The sequence below is a fragment of the Rhinopithecus bieti genome, unplaced genomic scaffold (genome assembly GCF_001698545.2).
Source record: "Rhinopithecus bieti isolate Rb0 unplaced genomic scaffold, ASM169854v2 scaffold_42745, whole genome shotgun sequence".
Lineage (NCBI taxonomy): Eukaryota > Metazoa > Chordata > Mammalia > Primates > Cercopithecidae > Rhinopithecus > Rhinopithecus bieti.
The window spans coordinates 2,205,374-2,221,056 of NW_016819184.1; the positions used below are offsets into that span (position 1 = coordinate 2,205,374).

Genomic DNA, 15,683 nt, shown 5'->3' on the forward strand with positions numbered 1-15,683 from the left:
GGACCATCTCCATGTGGGAATTGGATCCTAAGCCCACACAGATGTACTCAAAGCCAACATCTCTACCCAGCAGATACTCTGACCTCTCGGCCCAGGAGGAGACACAGAGCAGCACAAAGCAATTTGTCAGTCTGTATTTTCCCCTCCTCATCCAGAACCTGTGCCTTCTTACTCTCCCTGGGATTTGAATTGGGTTATTTTGTGTTCAGTTTTATTTCCAAGGGTATGTTGTTCTAACTGGTATTGCATTTAGGATGATCTTTACTAATTAGTATGGCAAAACTCCCTTGCCCTTCCCTGCTGCCCCCAAGATGCACAGCCCTCCAAGCCCATACAGATGGAGGATTGGGGTCACCCAACTAAGGGCTGCACAGCAAATTTACAGGAAGATGAAACTGGCAGACTTGGATGCAGTTTTCAGTTCATGAAAACTATTGTATGTGATTGAAATGCACGTTGTTGATTTAATCAAGTGGGAATGCGTAGCCTGCCCTAAGAACAGGAGCAGTCTGGCCAAGGGAAATGGGTCTTGAACACTTTTTTATTAGGTGGTTACTCCAATCGTCACACTGGCCAGCCTCCTAGAAGCTTGTAAAGATGACTAACTAAGCCTAATGCTGGTAAGAAAAGCTGTCACAAAGGGCTTTGTGGCAAGGCCTTCTGAGGGATCTAAGCATCTAACATCCTGCACCATTCACACAAGGCCGCCCGAAGCTTCCAACACCCTTGGCTGGGACTTCTGCCAATGACCTGGGACACTCATGTCTTTACGGATGCTGGTGCCTGGAAGACACTTAGTATTTGACCTGCAAATGGGGTAACTGAGTCTTAGCTTCAAACCACTGGGCAGCAGGTCAGAGGGGCATTGAAGGACAGAGTAGCTGTTTTTTCAAATGTTTGAAAGACTGTCACATCAAAGAAAGGGGTTAATGTCAATGAAAGGGTGATTCCCACTCAGTGTAAGGAACAATTCAAACTGCTCCTGATAGTACACAAGTGAGAGCATTCCTAAATGGAGTACCAGAATGATTCAGGTTCAAATCTTCACTCTCCTACTTCCCAGTTGGATGACCTTGAGAAGGTTATTTAACTCCTCTGGTCATCTCTTTCACCTGCTCATTCTCTTCCTCAGAGTTGTTGGAGTTGTTGTGGTGGTCAAGTTCAAAGGTGTGTGATGGATCCCAGTTCGAACTATAAATGTTGTCACCTGAAGTAGTCATCATTTTTAAGAAGCAGAGCCAGTGGTTACCAAGGTTATTGGCAAGGGAATTCATAGGTTAATAATAGTTTCATTCATTGTTCATTGAACTGTGTTATTCACTTACATGATTTCAGATAATCCTCTCAAGAACCTCTGAAAGAGTGTTGGAATTCTCATCCTGTAGGTAAGGAAAGTGGGGCTTAGAGATGTGAAGTAAATTGCCCAGATGACTGGCATCACTGAAACTGGAACCTACATCTGTGGGGGCTCTTATCTCCTCTGGGTCGGTCCCCCACACACCCCTCTTAGTCAAGGGAAAAGGTTATTCCCAGTGATTCCAACAGGGTCCACTGCAATGTAGAATAGAAAGAAAATGGAAGAGAAGTGTGCACATGTTCCTACAAGTCTCCACCAACTGAAATCTGGTCACACCAGATCAGCACTAGTTTAAAGGTTGTTTGCCTCTTACTCTCTGACAGAGCTGCCCTGCTCCTTCCTGTACATAGCAGCTAAAGCTACACGTGTATAACACTTGAGAAGATCAAAGGGTTGTCTTCTAAAATATGCTGTAAATAGCTATTAAATTCTACTTTAATCTGAAGTATAAATTCTACAAACACAGCTGTGATCTCTCAATGTATTATGAATGTCTGAACAGCTGGGCAAAAGCTGCACTGGTGTAAATGGACCCATCTCAGACATGTCTGTTGCAGCCCAGCATGAATTGGAAAAATTTTCCTGTGATATTCCTTTGGTTTGTTAATAAATGATTACAGGCAGACTGAGAGTGAGCTAAACCCTACAATCAGTGTTGTGAAGACAGGAGGAGAAAATGTACCTGTGTATACATCGCAGATCAAATTGTGTGCTCTGAAAACCTTACTGCCTGAAGTTCAGAGTCCTGTATATGATCAAGACCAGGTATCAATCAGTCAAAATGTCATCTGCTCAGAATAAAGAATCTGTGCACCCTTTTTTCCTTCTCTTATCTTTCATTCTTTCCATTTCTCCCACTTCTCCCTTCCTTTCTTCCACCCTTCATCCCTTTGTCCTTTTCCTTTGCTTGTAAATTTTTAGTTTTATCAAACTTACACATGTACCTAAGTTAAAGAGCCAATTAATCACACACATTTCCTCACTCCCCTTTCCCCGTCCCAGAAGCAATCACTTTCAACACCTTCAGCTGATTATTTTATCACCTCCATGTCTACAAAAATATGCCTGTATTCCTTCTTTATTTTTCTGTTTCAGACATTATAGAGTTAACTCATCGTTTTAGTGAGATCAACAGTTGTTTACATATTGTGACTTTGTAACATCAGACACAGGGATGCCATATAGTAAGCTAAGAGTATTTGTCTTTTCCTGCACAACTTTTGCTTTCTCTGGAGCTAATAAATTTATCTCTTTAATTTGATAAATTGTCTATGTGCTCATCCTTAATCCATCAACAAAAGCTTCATTAGTGGTATAATCTCTTCTTAAGACATTCAGACACATCTGGATCTTTGTTTAGTTTTCCTGAAGAAACCTTTCTCAGAGTTTCCCAACACACTCCAGTCTGAATCAGTCAACCTGTAAGCTTGGGGCACAGCCGTCCCTAGAATCACCCTTCAGAATAATTTGCAGGGTTCCTCCATTTATCTTTTGTCTTCATCACAAGCTCTTTTATTCCTATGTCACTTTCTTGATCTATACTCTATTTTGGTGTGAAGTGCATCCGTCTACAGACTCGTAAGAGATGGTGCATGAGAAGTGCATCTTTGAGACAGTGCTTGCCTGAAAATATCTTTATTTCACTCCACAATTTCCTTCAGAATTACAAAGATCTCATGCAATTATCTCCCAGCTATACATGAGTGTTATTGAGAAGACTGAAGCCTTTCTGATTCTGGATCTGCATGTGACTTTTTTTTTTTAACTTACAGAAGCTTATAGATAGGGTCTTCTTTTTCTTCCTGAATGTTCGGAAATTTTATGATATGTGAACAGATTTGGTGAGGCCTATTTTCAACTATTGTGTTACATGTTTGGCAAGCTCTTTTAAACTAGAAACTGATGTTCTTCCATCACTGGAAATTTTCTTGCATTATTTCGTTGATTATTTCTTTCCATATGTTCTCTCTGTTTGGAACCACTATTTCCATATTATTTAAATGTTGAACCTCCTAGACTTGTCCACTAATTATTTTCTTCTATTTTATATTTTTTAAATCTTTCATTCAGCTCTCTGGGAGACTCCCTTGACTTATATTTCAAACTTTCTACTGACTGTGCTCTCCATTTTGATGTTTTTTATTCCCAATAATGTTTTGTTGTTGTTGCTGTTCTTTGAATATTCCTTTTCTATAGTGTTCAGTTCTTAGTTCATTGTTTCATTATATCCTCTTATCCCTGTAAGGTTATTACTGATCGTTTTTTGGTGTTGCTTTGATCTGCTTTGGTTTTGATGTTGTTGTGTTCCTCTTCCTGTATAGTTCTATTTCCTATAAGTTGTTTTTTTAAATTTGGAAATGCTCGGTATCTATCTTCCATGCTAAAGGCTTTCCTCAGATGTCCCTTAATATTTGATTGTCTTCTCCTATTAAGTAGAATGCACTGCAGAGTTGGCCATGAGCTTTAAACACATTAGGTGGAGGTTTTCTTCTATGTGCCTCATTGCTAGGTGGGCTGCATGACTGCTCAGCTGGGGAACCTCCAATGTTAGCATCTTTGTGTCTTTCCTTCGGGTGGCCAAATAACCCAGGGAAGAATCTCCAAATCTTATGACTGGAGGGTGAAGTGTCAGCCTTGTAGGCACTGAGTGAGGATAGAGAGTTGAAAGACATTCTCAGGACCCAGGGTGTCCATATTCACCTGCCGCCTAAGTTCTTAGTAGAGTATCTCTGCATTCAATTTTGCCTAGTTCCTCCAGTCCAAAACCCTCCTTTTTATTATTGACAAGGAATAAACTTCTAGTCTTGTATCATGCAAGGGGCACAGGGTAGAGGTAGTCACCTAGAATGAAAGAGGGAATCTGGGGTCTGATTTCTTCTTAAACCAACTTCTAAAAACACTCCTTATTTTAGTCACCCACTTTAACCCTACTTCCAGAGGTATCTGGTGCCACTAAATATTAAGTCTTTTGAGGTATAAATCATCTTTTTTTTTTTTTTTTTAAGTGGAGTCTTACTCTGTCACCCAGGCTGGAGTGCAGTGGTGCAATCTTGGTTCACTGCAATCTCTCCCTCCTGGGTTCAAGAAATTCTTGTGCCTCAGCCTCTCAAGTAACTAGGATTACAGGTGTTTAGCACCACTCCCAGCTAATTTTTGTATTTTTAGTAGAGACGAGGTTTTGCCATGTTGGCCAGGCTGGTCTTGAACTCCTGGCCTCAAGTGATCCAACTGCCTTGGCCTCCCAAAGTACTGGGACTATAGGCATGAGCCACCATGTCTGGCTGAGTCATCTTAATTCTAAGTTTTTTGCATTGCCAGTTTAGGATTAAGTTTTCCAGGGCCTGATAGGTAATGTACCCCCTTTTCTATCTTCTTTGTCTCTTTCAAAATTTTATTGCTATTGTTTCCTCCCTCATTCTCCTTATCCTTTGGATTTATGCTTGTTTTAAACATCCTTTTATTATGATTTTAGTGGAGCTTCTGGAGGCTATAAACACAGATGTATATGTTCTATCTTCCACCTTTAGTGGAAAGTCAGCCAAGATTTCCCTTTAACAGTTGAGAAATCACTTGTTTATATCTACCTCTAATATCACGTATTAATGTTTAAACTCATTTTCTCTTGTCCCATTTTCCATGATGATGAAAGACAGCTAATCAATGATTTTCTTATGCACGTTTTCAAGTACTCCATTAAGGCACCATTAAACATAAATGGAAGGAAGTGACTGCTCTTTTTCATTAAGAATCATCTTAACTTTTAATTGTACTTAAGTGCAGTTTATAATCCATTGTGATTCCTTAGATTTTTCTTTTAGTTCTGCTTATTCCTAGTCAGTAATTTCTTTAAAATAAAGCAAGGTTTAAGTAAGTAAATAATTTATTCACTTAATCAGCAAGTATTTATTATTTTCCAATCACTGTGTTAAGCACAGAAATAGCAACAGGAAATTAGAAAAATATATGCACAGGGACCTTATTTCCTGTTCTAGCGGAGCTTAAATTCTAGTAGTCATTCTCTAAACTGATGATTAAAATTTGGCATGGCCTATGTTTTTCAGACTGGCTATTTCTTTAGTATTTTTAGTCATTTTGAACTCTTTTTTGAAGTTCTCTTCTGTAGCGTAATGATCCCATTAACACATCAAAAAATTCTCACACAAAAAAGTAATTGTTTTGGATGACATTTTTGGGGGGAAGATTAGATTTTGGTTTCCATCAACTTGGTGTGAGAACTTCACTGGTCCTCTTGGCACGTTAATTACATTTACATGTAATATGGAAACTCCACTTTACAAAGCTTATTTCCCAAGTTCTAAGGGTTACATAATAGAAGAAAGAAGCATCTCCTTATATTATTTTATCATCTTTAATTACAGTTTGCAAACAAACATTTTAGGTAATATAGTTATATTGGCTTGCCACTAAAAACTATGTTAAGATATTTATGTATTTATAGGAACAATGTTCGGGATGTGGTTATTATAAGGACATGTAATAAAAATTGAGAATACAGCATATGAAAAACTCCATTGCAAGTGCTATATTTTGCATTTTGCTATATTTTTTCAGGCTGGAAAACTGGCATAAAACTTGCACCTAGCAAGAAATATGGTTCACATAAATTTCACATACTGAAATTTAGAATAAATGTGTCCTTATAAGGGTTTAGTGGATATATTTAGCTGTAAAATTGCCCAAGGATTTCCTAATCCTCACCCCGTGGAAGTGACTACCCATGCCTAATGTGCCTACTGTTGTGCATGGCCTGGAATCCAGGTACAGTCATACTCCCTGAAGCAAGCAATCCTGGGTGCTGCCTCTTCTCCCTGAAAATATGCTTTTTATAAGGAAAGATGGCCATCCCAAGGGGCATTGTGAAGGTGACACCACTATCTCCTGTCACTCAGGCCACCTGTCCTATTCCAAAAAGCTGAGGGAAGGTGGCTAGACATCAAGAATGATCAATTCTGAAGACCCAGTCCAGTCCACATGACATCCCAGCAATGGGCAGACTTATTTATCTTTCCTACCAATTCTTCCTGGTGTTTAAATGTCTTGTAGACTCTCTGGAAGACACAGAGAAAGCCTGTCTTTGAAGAGAAGTCCAGTGGACATTTCACCTTCAGTGGACTTCCATGGGATTGTCTTACATGAATGTCTCCCTCCTGAGGCTGATCCTCCACATCATGGTTCTGTGGTTGTCATTCATAAATGAGGCTCATACGTAATGAGACTCAGCATGTCATGCACCATGTTCAGATAGAGGGGTCTTTCCTGGCCACAGTGGATTGAGTCAGGAGAGAGTGCCTGCCTGGAGCCTGGCCAGTCAGAATCCTTCCACCAGAGTTTCCCAAATACCAAGGACTCAGAGCACGAGTTTCCTTCTCAGGGAATTTCCTTCTCCCTGAGCCGCTGAAGCTGTTAGATGTGCACAAGGTATCCCCAGGTCCAACTACATGAATGAAGCTGTTCTGTCGAGTGGGAGAAGAGAGAAGCCAACAGAGAGAGAATGGAGGAGAACTTTCCAGACAGAGTCTGGCTGAAGCTGGACCTGAGATCAGTGGCTTCTGAGGCCCGACCACACTCCTTCCTCCATGTCTGAGAACATGCTTTGTGTTTCAGAAACTCCACTGAACTTGGCTCTCGCCACCTGCCATCGAAGAAGTCTTGACCAATAGCCCACCCCAGCCCAACACATGCTGTTTGGTTTTCCTTAGAAGCAGATGTTGCTGATTTCCTGTGGTTCTTCCTCAAGCACATTGAGCCAACATTTTCTCAAAAATTGTTCTGTTTCCAGAGCTCACATCAAGTGATATTTCACATTAGAATAAAGAAGGGGAGACAAAAGAAAAAGAGTCTCTTGGGATCAAAGTTGCTTTGAAATACACAGGAAACGTCTCTCTGAGCCAGCAACAATGAGAGTCCCGCTGGCATGTGTGGTCAAGCCACCCTCAGAGGGGATGCTTCTCCCTCTGCTTGTAAGAGAGTCCCTTTTTGGAGCACGGAGCCAAATGAGGGTGAGTTGTCACATTCCTTTCTTTACTGGTTCACTTACTCAGCTCATGCACTATTTTAATAGGCCTCCTACTCAGCGCCAACTGCTTATGGACAGGGATACATCTTCTTCTCCCCCATCTCCTCCTTCTACTTTGAATCCTGTGATGTAGAGTAGAGGAGGCACACAACAGATCCTTATACATGAGTAGATCAACTGTCTTCCTTCATCAAGGAACTGGTCACCATGCGACAAGCCAAATGTATCTCTTGATGCTCCCTAATGAAAAACCTTTATGCCTATATCTAAGGAACCAGAATTATGATGTCTTGATGTTTCTCCTGCATCAAATCCCCAAACCTACCGTATTACAACCAGAACAAATCCCCAAACCTACCGTATTACAACCAGAACAACACCAACACACAGCTTGAGAGGGCTGTGGCTACAATTTCACAAGGGTTGGATTTATGGATTTTGTGCTCACAAAGAAGTGTTATGAGTGTCAACAAGACTTGGGGTTAATAATAGTGCAATATGCTTAGTTTTTTATGTGTAAATATTTTCTGCAAACTTGAGCACCATTCTAAAATTAAATGTGGAAACAGAAACTTGTGCACATAACTTAAGCAAAGAAAATTTAGCTGAAAGTAAACAGACATCCCACACAACCACTCTACTATAAGAATTCTAAAACCTTATGATTTTAAAAAATATGTAGTTTAAATCTTACAATTGCTTTCCTTCTTTCCAGCAACTGAATATCTTACTATAGACGAGAGGAGGGAAGTGGGAATGGAATAGATTTTTCTAATCTATTAAAATTTTTTTTAGCGTACCTTGTTCCAACAACTATCTCAGACCATTTCACCAAATAGAAATACTTTCTTTTCTTTCATTAAGCCAAATTATATTTTGAAAGTGTAAAAGCTTTTAGCAGTATTTTCTTCGTGAAAATACACAGATGGAGGGGTCTCCTAATGGCTAGTGATTTTCCAAGCCAAGACTATTTAAAATATACAGTCATCACGAGGGCGCATTAATCAACAAGACTTCGACAAACAAAGCCATCAGATTTGCACCTGGGAGTGGCTGCTTCAAGTAAAATATACTCCTTGACTGTCTGGGGTCCTAATGAAAAGTCCTGGATTTTCTCTTGGGCTATGCAGTATTAGAGCCCAGTGCAAAGCAGAATGAGAGAAAAATACAGAGGTGACTACAGTCAACAAGTAAGGCAAATTTCCATCATTTAGGATTATAACTATAAAATGGTAAATATCCACACGAGCCTCTAATTTGTTAGTGGAGTGTATATAGAGCTACTGAGTCATTCAACTGCAATTACATAAGACACTATGTTACCATTTGAGAATTATATTTCTTGTCATATTTTATGCTGACTCCTGTGTGTGATGCTGGGCATGTGAAACACAGAGCACAAGCCAGGCACAGTGGCTCATGCCTATAATCCTAGTACTTTGGGAGGCTGAGGTGGGCGGATCACTTGAGGCCAGGAGTTCAAGACCAGCCTGGTCAACATGGTAAAACCCTGTCTCCACTAAAAATACACATACACACGCACATTAGCGGGGTGCGGTGGTACACACCTGTAATCTCAGCTACTTGAGAGGCTGAGGCATGAGAATTGCTTGAACCCAGGAAGCAGAAGTTACAGTGAGCCGAGATTGCACCACCACACTCCAGCCTGGCCAACAGAGCAAGACCCTGTCTCAAGAAAAAGAAAAAGAAAGTAAGAAACACAAAGCATACCTCTATATCATGAGCAGACAGGTAAGGTCATGGCCATGGAGTCAAGACACTAAACTGTTGGATCTCAAGAAAGTCAATAACTAGAGTCCCCAAAAGAAGACCTAACATGGTTTCCATTACTGTGATGCTGCTGCTGCTGCTGATGATGATGATGGTGATTCAGGGGATGGGGGGAGTGCTATGCCAAGAGTAATGCTAAAAGTAGCAATTTTTTGAGTACTTACAGAGGATCAGGCTCTGTACTGAGTACTGTATGTGTATTACCTCATTTAATCTTTACAAAACCCTGTAAAACCGTTATTGTTATTCAGGACATTTTACAGAGTAAGGACATAATTCCAGATAAGTAAGTAACTTACCTAAGGCAACCAGCTAGTGAATGGTGAGCTGGGAGTACCCCTAGGTCTATAATGCCAGCGCCCATGACCCTGATGGGGGTTGGATAGCATACAATGCATTCCAGTCCCACCTGATTTTGCTCATTGATCTGAGGCCAGGAGCCCACGGAGATCTGCCTGCCCACACTTGATTTGCAATGTAGCTGTGTCTGTTTCTTAAGTAAAGTGCAGTTGTACTTTAACTGGGATCTTGCAAATATCTCTTCTTCCAACCTGATACAATTTGCTGCTTCTGAAATGGTAAACTTAAGGAGAGCTTGGAAATTGGATAATTATTTAAACCTTCCAAAAGTTCTTATAAAAAAATTGAATGTAGCACTTAAAATTAAGTTTTTGAAGAGTTACTAGTGAAAGCATAATATCAATGGTGACACCAGTCCTTTGCAAAATTCTTTCATAATTTGGAACTTATGTGGACTGGGATTGTGGACAAGAGAGTTCATATTCTCAGTGGGAAGTCTATGCATAATCCTTTTCAAATATAACATAATATCATCTGTAAGTCAGAAAACAGAGAAGTTCTTATCCTTAAAACCCACAGAGCATGGATTAATAATTAGGAGTATGTCCCTGGTTTATTTCTGTGGAGCTCAGTTTCATCGGCTATAAAATCTGAAATTACAGCATCTTTTTCCGCTATATCACAGAATTATAAGGATCGGTTCAGATATGGATGTGAAAGCTTTTGAGATACAAAAGAAAAAAGCCTTATCCAAATGGAAGTGATTTTTTATGGTTATAGCCACAAAATGAAACAAAAGAATTTTTAAAGCCTCATTCAACTCCCTCTGTCCTCTGTTATATCATCTATTTTCGTGCTTATTGGCAGTAGTTTATAACCAAAGATGCCACTGCCTTTATTCTCCCTCCCTGATCCCAATTTATGAGAGAGCCAGTCAGTACACATTTTGGTTGGAGGGTAATTCAGAACCTTCTCATACCCACATGCCCCAGAAACAAAGGAAATAAAGACTCCCACCTAAGAAGGGGCAACTTTATATTAATTATGCTTGTTGAAAGTTTTATATAATACTTCCAGTAAAATAACACCCTAAGGCAGGTGCATTGGGCAACTGAAATGCTATGGCCAAATTATTAGAGAACATCAAAGTTGTTTAGTAGAAAGCAAGACATTGGAGAAAGCGCTGACGTCTGACTGCAATGGAAAGAAAAAACAGTAAGGTTCCTGCTCAAGCATCCAAGCAGCCAAGGTGAACAGTGTACTGTAGAAGCATTCGTTTGCTAGCTGCAGAAAACTGCTCAAAGCTGTTTAAATAAGAAGAGAATTTATTGGATTACATCAAGTGAAGGGCTAGGGTGGGTATGGCTTCTGGCATGATGGACTCCAGAGCCCCAGCCCTTGTCTCCAGGGACTGGTGCCTCCCTGTTTTCCTGTATCCCTTGATACTATTGAAAGTTTTCCCTTGCTGTGGAAAAATGGCTACCAACAGCCCCAAGACCATGGAAGAAAGGAGTTTTCCTTCTAAGCGGGTTTAGCAAAAATCTGGACTCCACGTGATCATCCCTGCACCCATCCCTGTAGAAGGGAGCTTAGTAGGCGTCTGACTAGTTGCACCTTGGTCACATGGCCACCCCTGGAATTGAGGCCAAGCCCAGAGGAACCACAGGGCCAACAGTATGGGAATGTGGGTCCTCGACATGCAATCTTTCGTTACCAGAAGGGAGAAAGGATACTAGGTGGTGACAAACAGCTAGTGTCCACTGTGCAAACCTGGAGAAAGCACAAGGACATCACGACCAGCTCTCTTCATGACACCTCCTTAATTTCTACAAATGAAGTCCAAATCCTGGACTTTGTGATTAAGTATCAGACATGTTTCTGTCCTTAATGGGGAACCCATCTCATCAGCTGTGTCCCCACCCATATCCCCAGCATCCTCCGATGTCTTCTCTTGAAAACCAGAGGAAACTTCCAATTAAAAGAATTTTTAAAACTTTAAAAAAAATCCACAGAGATGCACCCTCTCCTTTGGGACAGTATTTTATATTATTAAAAGAGATGCTTCACTTACTATCCTGGCCTGAGGTGCTTGCCTTTGAATTTGTGTTCACTCAATACCTGCAGCAATGCAGAGGACACAGAGTGACTGCTTGGCCTACACCTGATGGTCAGGAGGGCTTCCTCCAGTTATCCTGCCATAGCCAAGAAAGAGTCCACACCAAAGCTTTGTTCCTCTCCTGAATGCTGAGAAGCAAAATTCTAGCAGTTTTTTTCTGTGTCTAGTAATCAGCAGTGCACTGCACCCTGCTACCCAATCGAGATGAATGCTGGGGACAGGGAAGAAAGTCGGGCATTTTTATCTGGTTTTTAAACCTCCCTTTTGGCAGATGAGGAGCTGAGATTGCAGCCCCATTGTTTTAATCCTGGACAACGAGCAGCCCATATTGAAAGTACAGTTTGTGTCTCCAAAACAATACAGCATGGAGTAGGGAGAAAATAGAGCCAAGAAGCTCAAAGCTAGAGGAAAATTAATTTAAGCTCAGTGTTTCACAGATGAGGAAATTGAGCATAAGTAGTGCAATGACTTGGTCAGAGTTCTGCAGCTAATCAGATGAATAAACAAGGCTAAAAGACCTATTTGGGAAGGCATAATAAGCGCTTATACATAGAAAGCCCTCAATATGTGAAAACAGAGTTTGGAATCAAGTACAGCTGGGTTTAAGTCTCCTCTATGTTTTAGCTGTATGGCCTTGGGCAATTTACTGGATTTCTCTACGTTTAATTGAGATAACACTACCTATGTCATACTATTGTAGTAAGGATTCAGAATGCTTACCAAAATACTTGCCATTAGTAAGCACTCAAAAATGCATGATTATTCTGGAATTTTACTTTTAGAAAGGAGGAAAAGAAGGAAAGAAGGGAGAAAGGAAGACACAAAGTGGTCACTTTTGAAAATCAAACAAATTCGAGAATTTCTTCACATACTTAGAAAGTAAAACGCACAAAAGATAAAAACCTAAAGACGATAATAGAATGAGATTAAAACAGACCTGGCAGGCCTAAGTGAAGATAACGAAGAGAAAAACAGTGCCATTGCAGAAATCCCAAATGTTTTAGAAGCTGCAGTTATCAGAATCGACACTGCAGAAGCCAATTCAATAACATTCAGGACAGGACTGAACAGTCACAGGTAACATAGAGGCAGAAGACAAAGAAACAAAAAATGACAGAGAAAATTACTGTTCAGGTGCCGGACATTAAAGCCTCCCAGATTGTCTGGGCTGCACACCTCTGGACCCCCCGGGGAGCCTCAGCAGGAAGGCTGCCCTGCCCCCCAGTGAAGACAGCCTGCATCAGGGGCTACAGCCACACACACAGTACAACCAACACACCTGGCCCCAGGTCAGGACCTCAGGCATTTCTCTTAATACCACAGGCTTAGGCTTACATCTGCATCTAACCCCCTTCTCCTCCCATGACCTTCAGGCTCAGATGAAGCATCATGCACTGGGACGAGGACTACGACTGCCCAGCAGCTGCCAGAGGGCTCAGGTAGCACAACCCAGTATGAAGGCTCAGGTGGTGAACCCTGTGGTAAACTTAGATGGAAAGGAGCAAGCAGACAAATGTCACCAAAGACTTGGTGACAAATGATTTGGACCTCCACCCGCTGCCTGATGAACTGTTCCAGGACATAGTGGTTCCTGAAGCCGCGGAACATGAGCTGTCTTCTATGGATGTGAGACCAAATCAGGAATGCACTTGCTTTTGCTTTGCCTTTTCCTTTGCTTCGTTCACTGACGTTGTTCTTTCATCCTTGCTGTCCTGGGATTGGATTCCAAACAAAGGGTTCCATGAGGTTTTGCTCATAATCTGTTTTGGGGGTAATTCAGACTTAGATAATGATCAAAATGTGATGACAATAGAGATAACACTGGGTTCCATGAATTAGAGAATATGATAGAATAGAGAATGGAATGCGCCGATGGAATTAATAATAAAAATGCAAGAGAAAAGGACTTTCAAGAAAGGTACCATGACCTAGAATATTATTAGAGAACAATAAATACTGGAATTTATCCTAGTAAGATTACTAAACTTCAAAATAACTAAAAGAAACTTATAAATATTCAATAAGAAGAAACAGGTGGCTTATAAGCAAAAATAAAAAATAAAAGATTGGGTAGAATGTCTCCTCAACAACATAGGACTGCAGGATAAAATGGAGCAATAAAATGTCTATAATATTTTAACAGAAAAAACGCAAGTCTGAAAACTGTATACTCAAGAAACTTATTTACATGAGAAGTCTGCAGAAGGACACTTGAAATATGCAAAAGGGATTAATATATGAAATGCGCTTGATATAATCTCACCCAATAAGTGACACTGTCCTGGAACAGAGATTTAAATAAAACCTTAAAACCTTTTATTACTTCAAATGGGAACATATTTTCTTTCCCATGACCCAATAACCAGAAACTGTAAAGGAGAAAAAAGAAAGATATTTGCAAGGCAAACACAAACAATGCAAGATATAATTACCAATGTGACAAAAATGCTAATATCCAATTACATCGGGAAGTTTTAACATCAGTAAGAAAAGGTGCCCAGCTGAAAAACAGACCAAATACATGAAAAGCAATTTATAAAAGAATTCCAAGTGTGCATGTGTGTGTGTGTACAAATGTTTGTTCTTACTCATAATGAAAAAGTGCATATTCAAACAAGAATGTGATATTGCTTTTTACTTAACATATTGGCAAAATTGAAAAGGTAGACAATGTTCAGTGTTCCTATAGTGATATGACCGCTCTGGGGGGCAAGTTACAGTAAGTGTTGAGATTGTAAATGTGTATAATCATTGACCAGCTTCCCCACTTCTAGCATTCTATCATTATAAAACCAGAGGACAGATGTGTAGTAGTATACACTTGTAGCAATCTTCCCGTTAGCATAGTGCTGTGAATAATCTAAACGTCCATAAATAGAGGATAGCTTAGTTATGTATGATATATCCATTCAACTGAATATCATACAGATGTTCAGCACAATGCTGTATGTCAGCATTCCTCGACCTGGAAAGATATCCATCAATATTTTGGATTTCAGAATGAGAATTTTATAATCACGTTTATATATTATAAAGTATGTGTGTGTGCACACACGCATACTCCCACCCACATCACAAAGCTATCTGAACGCATGAGGATGGTTCTCCATGGGGAGAGAGATAGGGGTTACATTTTTACTTCTTTGTCCTTTCTTAGTGTAAATTTTCTAACTATCTGACTTTTAAATTTACAGTAAGAGTCATTAATACAACTGCCTCTATTTAAGAAAAACACTACTTCATTTTTTTATGCTAAAAGATTGTGACTTTCACTGGAGATTTCCTGTGACGTTGGTCTTGCTGCCTGCCACTTTTGCCATATTAGTGTTCCACAAATAAAGAGCACCCAAATTAGGACAAAGAGAGGCTATGCATTCAGAACTTCTATGGCAAGGGTCAGGCATCATCACTTGCATTTGGCAGAGATTTGAAGGCAAGCAGGGGAGCTGGAAAGTTTCATAGTGAAAAACAGAATGGCTTCCAGTGTGATATACTGGCAGGGTATTGGTGTGGGGAAACTGGAGGTGGAGTAATGTGAAGTAAGACATCGTATATAATTGGTTGGAGAACATATTTGGCTTTTTCTGCTGGTTCTGAGTTAGAAGTTGGGCGCGGGGGAGGGAATTGGGAATGCTGGCACTCATTGACCATGTCCTGGCTGTTCTGAGCCCGTTACTGCAGCAATTGGCTTCCTGAACTGGCTGCTGCAGCCTTGTGGGTGTGCATCGTTTTGCATGGTCTGACCATTGCCGGTTTGTATATTCATCTCTCAGTGTGCTGCAATTAATTTACACTATTGGTCACATAATTTCTAAAAAATATAGAATTTTTCCCTTGGGACTCAGCCATACCAGCATCTATATTAGCTTAGCGATATACTCAGAATAATATCTAATCTATATTTCCATTATCAGCAAGTATTATCTGCCTCTATTCTTAACTGATTTAATTTATAAGTATGAGTTATATAGCCAACTTTCGATTCAGCATTAAACTGGAATGTTCATAACACCCCTGCTGTGGCTCTGGCTGCCATTTATGGAGCACTCACATGGGATCAAGCACTGGGTTGAGTGCATAAC

General features: G+C 40.3%; 1 long non-coding RNA gene across 1 annotated transcript; it reads left to right on the top strand.

The window, feature by feature from the left end:
- The first annotated feature begins 715 nt into the window (after positions 1–715).
- Positions 716–2,092, top strand: LOC108519564 (uncharacterized). Its single transcript, XR_001882660.1, has 3 exons — positions 716–817; positions 1,336–1,385; positions 1,978–2,092. It is a non-coding gene; the product is annotated as an uncharacterized LOC108519564 (long non-coding RNA).
- The last annotated feature ends 13,591 nt before the right edge of the window (positions 2,093–15,683 follow it).